Here is an 11048-nt window from a genome sequence, read left to right as displayed (position 1 = left end):
ATAATGTACCTCAAATTGTGCTACTCAAACATTGTATTTGATTTCCAAAGCCCCCCTGGGCATGCCATAATATCTCCCTTCATCCTCGGTATGAAGCATTTATTGAACAGTCTGTTGCGGCTGTTTTTCTCTTTTTTGTGTGTGTATGTTTTTAAAACATCCAAACAATGTAACACGGGGATCTGCTTTTGTCTACCGAGACAGCAACCAGTTGTTCTTTGGTATTGTACATGCCACCTTAAATATGGTAGCGGTGATATGCTGCCGTGTAAATCTTTGCCGTTCTAGAGAGGTCTTAGTGCCACTCACAGCAAAGGGGGAGGACGTCTACTCGGCATGCATTAATATGCGGCACATAGCAACGTGTCTGAATGCCAGTCCTCAATTCTTCATTACACAAAATGGCTGGATTGCCGTGATTGTTTTCATCTTCATATCTTCATAGACACCCTCACAAGACGCGTGCGGCTGTAGTGCTATCAGCATGGTGACTTATGTATCTGAAACTGTCTGGGGCATGACGCATAAGGGGATTCCTGCCAACATCAAGGCCTTTCTTTTTTTTTTTTTTTTTTCATTTTTTTTTTTTTTAAAGCCATACAGCAACAAGTGGTAAAATCAATGATGTACAGTTATTCAGCAATGTAATTCATTTTACTGACTTTGGCTTGTGGCCAGATCCGCCATCTGTCTCTCGCTCAGCTTTCTCTCTCTTGCTGGAAAATTGTCCTACATTTCGCAATGATACGTGATTTGCCATCCTTACTGCACCGAAAAGGTAAAGTACTGATCCCCCCCATTTCCATTGAGGGGTTCAGGAATTTTGGTGGCATCGCACATTCTCCATTTCCAACTTGCCGCAAGTCAAGGACTGAGAAAACGATGAAACAATAGGCAAATTGCAAGAGGAGAGTATGTATGCTATTGCTTCTGCCTATGCTTCTTTTTTTTTTTTTTTTGTTTAAAGCATTAAGATGGATCTGTCTCACAAGGGAACATTTCCTGTTTCATTAGAGTATCTTCGTTTTCTTTATCGGAGGCTGGCACCATACACCACTGCACAGCTCATGAAGTGTCTGCTGTTGGAGACTAGTCTATCCTTGCCACCAAGCAACCTTCTGCGATGGGAACAAGGTGCCTACTTTCCAATCTTATGCGTGCTTGCTGTTTGAAGCTGCAGAAAAGTGAATAATCAATTAAGTATTGATTTCTTGTACGATTTGGTAAATTTCAAAGGCAAGACAAAGAGGATGGCTTAAAGGAAAGCACTGCAGGGACTTGGCGTAAATTAAACAACTAACAGCAGTGCAGAATAAAATAACACCTCAAATGAATATTTCCCTGGAAGAATTAGTACCAGCTATTGGAAGACAATGGTGGATTTAATCAAAACGGCAAGCACCCGAGCATTCTAACCTACGAGACTGGGAAAGGAGCTAATTATAACCGCAGAATTTAATGGAGTTAATTTGACTGAACGGATGCAAATGTGCTTTATTTATGGATGACAAAACAAGCCTACAGCATCGACTTTGGAATTATCGCATATGCTTAACATCAAAAATCCTTTAGATATTGAACCAACAGTACATTATTTTTTCTTGAACAGGTATTTAAATGTGCGGAGTACGAGAAGCCTGCATGATAAAGACGTATGTTTTAATCTTGTTTTATATGCAAGGGGCATTGATTTGATTTGAAGCTATGCATTCTTTGTAATCCTTTATGGCTTTTTTTACCTTTTATAATAAATATATGTATTTTTTACTGTGCTTATTTTTTTTCCTTCTTGCACTTTTCTGCATAACAGAAGCAATTTCATTTTCCTCGAGAATATCTCAGTAGGGAGGATGAAAATTAGAAGGTGATTTTTTTTTTCTTTTGTTTTTCATTTACATGCAATCTGGGTAGAGATCTGAATGAATGGTGTCTTCTAGTCGATGAGGTCTGCAATTATGAAAGAATTTTGAAACGTGAAGAGAAATAGGACACTTTCTGGATGATGGGCACAATATGGTATAATGATTGGGGAAAAAAAGACGGTTCTGGCTCTAATTATAATGTCCTGACTGCTTAACTCCTTCATTTTCAGCGCTGGTAATCTGGGTAAGCAAATGTGCTGTTATTGTCACTGTGTCTAGGCTGTCGTTGATACATTTATATACTGTGCAAATGCCATAATGTTACATTTTAGTGTTCCTCTTCTCCATCTTCTTCTTTTTCTTCTTCTTCATCTTCCTCTTCTTCTTCATCTTCCTCTTCTTCTTCGTCTTCATTCCTATCTCCTTTTCTGCTATCTTTCTTCCTTTTCTCCATCCTTATTTCTTACTGTCTTGTAAGCTATGCTCCTGTAGCCTATCACAGGCACCAAGCTGCATTAAACTGAAACACAAAGGCATTGTAGGAATAATGAATCCTCATTTGCATCGACATTTGTATTCAGATTTGCTAGGCTATAAACTTGGCAGATCAAGCAGCATATTAAATAGATATTCCCATAGTAAATTGTGGCTTTTTCAATTGTTGAGCCTTGTTGTGTTTCAGTAGCTGCTGGTAAAGTACCAGGACTGTACTCATTGTATTGGTTCATTTTGCTTGCAGTACATGATGTCAGTCTGGGTCACTATAAGACTTCCAAACACCAGTGAGGATTTCACGGCACGCCAAGACATGTGACTAAGCAAAATCTTTGCTGTCGAGGAACTGCCGTCAGAGACTCGCAGGGCTCCGGAGGAAACACTAGAGGGGAACTGCGGACAGTTTGCACTTCATATACTTGCAACACTTCCTACTGCATCTAGTTCATGTTGGAACTGTGGGAAACAAACTAATTCATGGGGAAAATAAGAAATTGATGTATTCTACTTGGTTTTTACACCCAACTACACTGCATGAAGGGAGTAAAATAGGAAGTGGTTCCACTTGTGAATAAATAAAATGAGTCCCAGTGGAATAAATATGACGAATGCCATTTGGTTAGTGTACATATATATCAAGTAATAACCGGTGTGTAGAGGAGACGTATATACACCGGCGTGCAGCATTATGGGTCCGAGCTTTAGGGCTAAAATGGGAAGAGTACCACAGTCAGGATCCAGGTCGTTCAAGGGATGTGTTTTTAAACTGAATTATGCCATGTTACCATATCCTTTAGTTTGTTATCTGGAAATAATCAATGAAATATGATCAGAAATTATTTGATAGCACGAGGTGCATTGCCCAATTAGGAAATTTATATTAATTATTGCAAAAAAAAGTTATTTATTGGTAGTTTCAAAACTTTAGTGCAGAGATAGTTAGATAGATAGATAGATAATATATAGATAGACAGATAGATAATAGATAGAGAGGTAGATAATAGATAGATAGATAATAGATAGATAATAGATAGATAATAGATAGATAGAGATATAGATAGATAATAGATAATAGATAGATAATAGATAGATAGACATATAGATAATAGATAGATAGATAAATAATAGATAGATAATAGATAGATAGATATGATAGGATAGATAGTTATGGGATTGATAGATAGATAGATAGATAGATCACCTACTGTATCCTCACTTATCCCTTGTAGACTGTGAGCCCTCGTGGGCAGGGACCTCTACCCTCCTGTACTTGTGTGTTCCTTGTATTGTTTATGATTATTATACTTGTCCCTACTATGTATACACCTTTTCACCTTTTCACATGTAAAGCGTCATGGAATACATGGCGCTATAATAATAAATAATAATTATAATAGATAGATAGATAGGAGATAGATAGGAGATAGATGATAGATAAGAATTAGTTAGACAGAAGATATATATATATATATATATATATATATATATATATATATAGATAGACAGATAGATAAGAGATGGGTGATAGATAAGAATTACATTGATAGATAGATAGATGATATATATAGCCAGATAGATATAGATGGATAGATAGATAGATAAAGGATAGACGATAGAAAATTAGATGATTTATAGATAAATAGATAGCTAAGAAATAGATAAGAGATTGATAGATAATTGATAGATTGATAGATAGATAGATAGATAGATAGATCATATATAGTCTGACACATTGACATGCTTACATATAGAGCATTCTGAACATGTCCGTACAGTAAGTTGGTGAATGGTCAAAAGTTCAGCCCATCCATATGATAATTTCTGATAAATATATTACCAGTAATTCCCATTGACCATATTCTTGTTTTAAATTCAGTTCTATGCAATGTAGTTTTATATAGTATGTAAATTGCTTATAAAATTAAGGCATGCTATATACACTTAAGGAACGCATTGGCATATAAAGAGCAATTTAATAAATAACAGCCCATTGTGCATGTACAGAGATTTCATCCCTCTGTCCCATGTGAATTATGTAAAAGCAATATGCATGTGCTAAATGACCGAAATGCAGATAATGATGCTATTAGCCTCCATCTGTTGCATGGTCTCATTGTCTTGTTAAAAGAAAAAAAAAATCAGTTGTGAAAAGCTGGGCTCTATGTAGCATAATAGAGAACTCCCATCTGGAAGGTGCATTCATTCCTGGTCCAAAACATCAATAACAATGGTAGTCCTATCACATAGATACGAACATGACTTATCAATGTGTATAATAAATCAGACAATTCTAAGTACCTTATATGAAAAGAAAATAATGTACCCATATAAGAGAAAGTAGAACAAACTCTATTATTTTATTCCTGTATTCTTATATGTATATCAAAGAAGTCTGAAGAAAGCTGAGAGTCCGCTCTCTGAATAAATCTAAAGGCCAGAACTTCAATGTTTGGTTTGAATGCAAGTAGATAATTTATGGATGGCAAAGAGATTAAGTACAGATTGAAGAGGGCTGCCATTTTGCTCAACAAAAGGGGGCTGGTAAAAGGTTATAAAGAAAGAAAAACATTTTCAACTTATTGCTCACCTGTCTGGCCGCCCCCGTAGCTGCCTGCCCACTTTCTGGTCCTCCAGTCATTTGCACCTCAGTTGTGCCTCATCTCTGAACCCAGTGATCACTCTAGGTTGGGGCTTCCGACTGTGAGCAGTGGACTCCAGGGCCTATTTGTGGCAAGAAGTCTCAACCTAAACTGAAGACCAGGCTTCAACTTCTGACCACAGATCCTTTAGATCACTGAACATGTACATTGATCTCTGGGGAATGCTCATGGTCAGAAGACCAGGCTAAGGCCAGGATCAAAAGAGCGTATAGCATCCGATGTGAGAGAGATTAATTTCTCTATCTTCTCCATTGTCCATCTCAGCGCATGTATTAGACTGCACTCAGAGGACCTCCGAGTGCAGTCCGATATTTTGCACACACCCTAGGGGCACTTTGCACACTACGACATCGCAAGCCGATGCTGTAATGTCGAGCGCGATAGTCCCTGCCCCCATCGCAGCTGTGATATCATGGTGATAGCTGCCGTAGAGAACAATATCGCTACGGCAGCTTCACATGCACTCACCTGCCCTGCGACGTCGCTCTGGCCGGCTCTGGCCAGCGAACCGCCTCCTTCCTAAGAGGGCGGGTCATGCGGCGTCATAGCGACGTCACACGGCAAGCGGCCAATAGAAATGGAGGGGCGGAGATGAGCGGGACGTAAACATCCCGCCCACCTCCTTCCTTCCGCATAGCCGGCCAGAACAAATTGGAGATGTTCCTTGCTCCTGCGGCTTCACACACAGCGATGTGTGCTGCCGCAGGAACGAGAAACAACATCGTAACTTCGGTCTTTCCCAATTCATGGAAATAACCGACGCTACACCGATGATACGATTACGACGCTTTTGTGCTCGTTAATCGTATCAAAAATGCTTTACACACTACGATGTCGAGAGCGACACCGGAAGTGCGTCACTTTTGATTTGACCTGCGATGTTGTAGTGTGCAAATGGCCCCTTAGACTTGTATGAGTGTGTGCCGTCTGATATACACTGTCAATCATGGAATGCAGTTATTTTTTCCTCATGCAGAATCAGCATGAGAAAATAAAACACTAATAGACCCTGCTTCATAGTATAAAATGTAAGAAAAAAGGCATCCACAATCCAAGCGAAGAAAAAGACCGGCATTCCTTGTATTCTATTCAAGTCAAATCCTTTATTTGTTCAGTTCCATACATAACTTAACAAATGAAGGATTTGACTTGAAAAGAATACAAGGAATGCCAGTCTTTTTCTTCGTTTAGTATAAAATTTAGGCACATGCTATCGAATGGAATCTTCATCCGAGTTATAAGGTGGTGTGCGTGAGCCCTTAGAGCAGTTGTTCCCAAACTACAGTCCTTATGACCCCCAACAGGTCATGTTTTCAGGATTTCCTTAATAAAGCACAGGTGATGCCTTGATAAAGATTCCATCACCTGTTCAATAGTAAGGAAATCCTGAAAACATGACTTGTTGGGGGCCATGAGGACTGGAGTTTGGTAAACACTGCCTTAGAGTGAACATGAGAATGAAAATGTAATGTGATAGAGGTGCGGAGGACTAGACAATGTGCAGGGAGCAGGAGGAGCAGCCGGATAGGTGAGCACCAAGGTGAGTTTTTTTTCTTTTTACATTTTTACAAGCTGCATACCTCTCAAGTCACTCGCCTACTCCCTGCCCACTGCCCAGTCCTCTGTACCACTGGAGCATTGTGTACTCTAGGCCACGGCTTCTTCTTGTTAAAGTCCATGTGAGCAGGCGCATTTGAATATTGGCTGAGCATCTCTACTGAAATGTTAACTTAGAAGAGGGAAAAAAAAAGTATACAATTGCAAAAGTATTTTATGAGTTAAAAATGTGTCAAAATGAGTTGTTGCCAAGGTTAAGACCTCTCTATAAAGTTACTCAAATGATCAAAGTAGTAGTTATATTTGGGAAATTACCCCATAAGTAATACGGTAGCAAGAGGAACCAGAAAATTCTGAAACTATATGTTAGACGTTTATGCTTTGAAAAATAAAGTAAAAATGTAAACTCCAAATAATCACATTTTGGTAATTTTACATAAAGATGGCCATATAGCTGACAAGGGGAATTAAAAAACTGAGTACCGTTTTAATCGATGCTGTTGATTTCCATTATAATATAAGCATATATGACCATATTTTTGTGATTTTGTGTCAATATTGTCATCCAAGTATAAGTTTCCAATAGTATTCCTATAAAGAACCTTATGGCATACATCTGCTCCATAGACATTTATCAGTTCTAGATCCACCTAGTTAAGCTAGTTAAGCTAGCAGAAAAGGAAATTCAAGAAAATAAATTTGAGAGTAAACCCTTTTCAAGGGTCCAACAATTCAGACTTTATATGTTCTATACTATTTTTCTTGCTTTTTTTGTTTTATTTGTTGAACAATTGACCAGTAATGATATAGATTTTGAGGTGTGACCGTCGGAGCAGCCGGATGTTTTTTTGAATGAACGTTGTATGAACTCTTACTATTTATAGGAGAAATGTCAATAAAATTTCTACACCAATATTTTTCTTTTCTGATTACTTTCTTTCTATTACAGCAGGTTTATTTGTTGTAAGCTATTATTTATATATGGATTTAGTTTATTGTTTCTATTGTATTTTTTACATTAGCCTTTTAAAATGTACCGTTTTCAAAGTATTTACAATTCATCTAAAGGTTTTTATGGTTTCTACAAAGCAAAATGGGAGTATTGGTAAATTCCCTGAATTTCATTGTGATTGAGTTTCTGTATATTTACAATCTAGTGAATTAAGGTCATGTCAGTCCATATAAGAACACAATTCACTAGTACAGATGTCAATATTATTGATAGTTGATTTGTCATGTTAAACTGGGAGATCATTCACATTGCTTTAGGAGTAAGGCCATTAAGCTACATCTCCAAGGACTTTACGGGGATAATTCAAAAGCCAAATCCTATATGTAGTCATTGTCTTAATGAAAGCTCGGTCAACAATTTTGGTTTTAAATTTAAACAAATGTGTGATTCATCAATGAAGCAATGAAGCAGCAACTTGTGTGGAATTGCACTCGTCAGGTGCGGAAGAGCTTAGAAGAAGTAGGAATCACAATTTTAATAGGTTTTATTAAATGTAGCACTTGGAAACTAAACACATATGTAAAGTATTGATGCATTGCAATAATAAATCAGGTATTTATTGTAATTGTTACTTATTTATAGATTATATAACAAAAAAAAGATTGCCTATAAGGGTTCAATCACACAAGACAAGAGTATAGCATGCGATGTGAGAGAATAGGATGTCTTATACTAATGACACTCGGCTTAATCTCTGCTGCGAGTGTGAGCCGAGTGTCATCTACTGTGATCCGGCTCTCTCACGTGAGCTTCGGTTGCCAGGTACGGAGAAGATGAGGAGATTCCCTTACCTATCTCTGTGTATATCGAACTGCACTCTATGACAGATTAGATCCCGTGATCCCAATGTATTGTTACCCCTCTATAATTCACTTGTAAAGCCACATCTAGGATATGGGATCCAGTTTTGGGCTTCACATTTTAAAAAGGACATTCAGAAGGTAGAATCAGTTCAAAGTCGGGTAACTAGACTACTGCAAGGAATGATGAGGGGTTGGGAAAGTTAGATTTGTTTAGCTTAGAAAAAAAGAAGTCTCAGATGAGATCTCATTTATATGTATAAATACATGTGTGGTCAATATAAAGGACTGGCACATGACTTATTCTTTCCAAAGACAATGCTAAGTACCAGGGGGCATTAACTGCAAGTGGAAGAAAGGCAATTCTGGCAGATGAATATGAAAGGGTTCTTTACAGTTAGAGCAGTCAGACTATGGATTGCCCTACCACAAGAGGTAGTAATGGCAGATACTATAACAGCTTTTAAAAACGGGCTGGATGATTTCCTCAGTACACACAACATTGTTGGTTAAAAATGACTTAATGACAAAAATGTATAATTGATAAAGGAAGGTTGAACTAGATGGACCTAGGTCTTTTTTCAACCTATGTAAGTATGTATATAATATTAGAGTGCAGACCGATGTTTCACATGCTTCCATAGAGTTGGACGGGCATGTGTGATTTGGGACGCCCCAGGGCTGTGGGGTTCTCGGTCCTGGGCTTGTGGTGCGCAGTGGGGTCAGTCGTGGTCGCGGCCCAGTACCGTGGCCCTTGGGGTGCTGTCCCTCAGAAAAGAAAGGGAGGTTTTGGTAACATAAAAGAAAAAGGGAAAATAAAAGAAAATAATAAAAGAGTTCTCGACTACGCCACTTGTGGTGTGCGGCCAGGTTATTTGGGGTCACCGCTGCAGGGTTTTGCTGGGGCTGATGGAGGGATGCAGCCTGGATGTTTGGAGTCCTCCACAAGCAGGGATAGGAACCAGCAGTGAATGATGGGGATAGTAGTGGGAAACCGTCTGTGTGAGTGCACGGAGTGATCAAGGACACAGTCCATACCAGATTTGCAGTTTCCACTTTTACTTTACTGTGGTACTTGAACCCGTGGGTGCCGGATCCAAGTGTACCCGCTCCCTTTGTTCTCCATGCCAGCTGTGACCTGGGTTGACTGTCCTCCATGCACACTTGTTGGGGTTGGACTCCCGTGGCCTGGAGCAGCTCAGAAGTCCCTTTTCTTTAGCCTTGGCCCTAATGCAGGCAGACTTGACTATTTAAGGGGTTCAATCCCCGGTCCCATATTTGCTGCTTGTGCTTCAGGCTTGTTTAGTTGGCGATGGACCCTGGAGATCTTTTCACCTGGCAGAGTTAACAGCTGACCATAAAGTGTCCCACTGTCCTAGGGTCTGCAGCCCGCCTTGTGCTGAGTCCTGTGAGCCTTGGTTCCAGACTTCCACGGGCCTCCCGTGGTTCCTGGAGTTTTGCACTTCCACAGGCATCCCCCGGTTCCTGGAGTTTTGCACTTCCACAGGCATTCCCCGGTTCCTGGAGCCTTACACTTCCACAGGTAACCCATGGTGCCTGGAGTCCTGGTTCCATACTCCACAGTCCCTCACTCCTTTTACAGCACTCTGGTGATTCTTCAGGTCTTTTCTGTACTTTTCACTTTCCACTCCTTCATTCCTTTCCTCACACTTTCCTCTCTCCTGACTTAGAAACTTCTCTTAACTGACCACTTCCTCCCGCCAACTTCCCAACTGACCACTCGCCCCTACGGCTCACTTGGTCTTTCCCTATAGGTTGGGTGGCTACCATCCAATCAATTCCCTTCCCTTTTACCTGTTGCTAGGCAGTCTCCCAGTCTGTTGTTGGGGTTGTGTATGTGGCCTGAGAGTACTGGTGTACTTGCTGACACGGGTATTCCAGGGTTTGGGTTTCCATGGGTTACATTTGTGGCACATGGTACCGCAGGGATGCTACAGATCCTAGATACACTGCCAATCTTGCAGCATCCTGCGATTGTTTTGCTCATGTTGAGAAAAAAAAATCGCTGATCGGCACTACACCATAGTACAATATAGGAGTGAGGGGTATCCGATAAAACGTCAAATAGCAGTCGTCCGAGTTATACCCTGGTTATACACTAGTGTGAGTGCACCCTCAAGCTACGTTCCCACGATGTTGTTTTATGTGAATTTTCGAGGCTGCATGTTTTCACTGAGCCAAAATGATTCATCTTACAGTCCCAGAAAAGTCAATGGTATTTACAGAAATTTTCTGCAACCCTTCTTTTTTATGCTGCATAAACTGACCTGCAGTTGATTTTACAAACCCGTAACATGTCCATTTCTCTTGCGGACACACTGAGTGTTCTGTTCAGATTTTCCACATAGAGTTACATTAGATGCGGATAATAAGCAGGTAAAAAACACACATGGCTTTCTAGTGTGTTTCCATGTAAGAAACGCAAGTGAGCCACACATAAGTATATCAATAACATGTTGTCAAACCCAAACACCAGGAAGTTTAAAAAAATACAAGTAACCTAATTTACATAATACTGTAGGTGCAGAAATTCTACAAAATCAAAAACTCATTAGAAACTCATCGTGGGAACCTAGCCTGAACTATATTTGAACATGACCACCAGAGAACTAAACAATTCTCTAACGGACTATTGTTCTGA

The 11048-nt window shown here is 39.6% G+C and overlaps 1 long non-coding RNA gene across 1 annotated transcript; it reads left to right on the top strand.

Annotated features, from left to right (window-relative positions):
• The first annotated feature begins 316 nt into the window (after positions 1 to 316).
• On the top strand, positions 317 to 6084 carry LOC142317135 (uncharacterized). The gene is made up of 3 exons (XR_012754668.1): positions 317 to 1609; positions 1912 to 2106; positions 2602 to 6084. It is a non-coding gene; the product is annotated as an uncharacterized LOC142317135 (long non-coding RNA).
• The last annotated feature ends 4964 nt before the right edge of the window (positions 6085 to 11048 follow it).

The sequence above is a fragment of the Anomaloglossus baeobatrachus genome, chromosome 6, assembly GCF_048569485.1.
Source record: "Anomaloglossus baeobatrachus isolate aAnoBae1 chromosome 6, aAnoBae1.hap1, whole genome shotgun sequence".
Classification (NCBI taxonomy): Eukaryota; Metazoa; Chordata; class Amphibia; order Anura; family Aromobatidae; genus Anomaloglossus; species Anomaloglossus baeobatrachus.
Note: the sequence above shows the minus strand (reverse complement) of the source record. Positions and strands in the feature narration are given on the sequence as shown.